Source organism: Penaeus monodon, chromosome 25, assembly GCF_015228065.2.
Source record: "Penaeus monodon isolate SGIC_2016 chromosome 25, NSTDA_Pmon_1, whole genome shotgun sequence".
NCBI classification, from domain to species: domain Eukaryota; kingdom Metazoa; phylum Arthropoda; class Malacostraca; order Decapoda; family Penaeidae; genus Penaeus; species Penaeus monodon.
The window spans coordinates 2571276-2571647 of NC_051410.1; the positions used below are offsets into that span (position 1 = coordinate 2571276).

The 372-nt window shown below is 64.2% G+C and overlaps 1 protein-coding gene across 1 annotated transcript in view; it reads right to left on the minus strand.

Moving 5' to 3' along the window:
- LOC119589482 (rho guanine nucleotide exchange factor 5-like) overlaps window positions 1-372 on the minus strand; it is a gene marked incomplete in the record, with an annotated part of 97997 nt that overhangs the window by 33993 nt on the left and 63632 nt on the right.

Below are 372 nucleotides of genomic sequence, written 5' to 3' on the forward strand. Positions count from 1 at the left end.
CGTGCGCGTGCACGTGCACATGTACGTTCATCCCCGAATCCGTACATTCCCGTGAGCGTAAAGGAAAAGGCTTCATCACCACCGACTGCCGTCCGCGCAACCACGCGTCTGTCGGCGCCGTCGGCCCGATAAGTCCCTCCCGACTCCCGGACGCCGACTCCCGACTCCCCGACGCCGACTCCCGACTCCCCGACGCCGACTCCCCGACGCCGACTCCCGACTCCCCGACGCCGACGTGACCCGCAGGAAACGTCGGCACTTCGGCGGCCGAGGTCGCGCCGGGAGCAAGCGGCCGCCGACAACTTTCTAAAACGTTTGGTCACAACTGCTGCAGAAACTGGTTGCAAAAAGGTTATGTGGCAAATGGAAGCC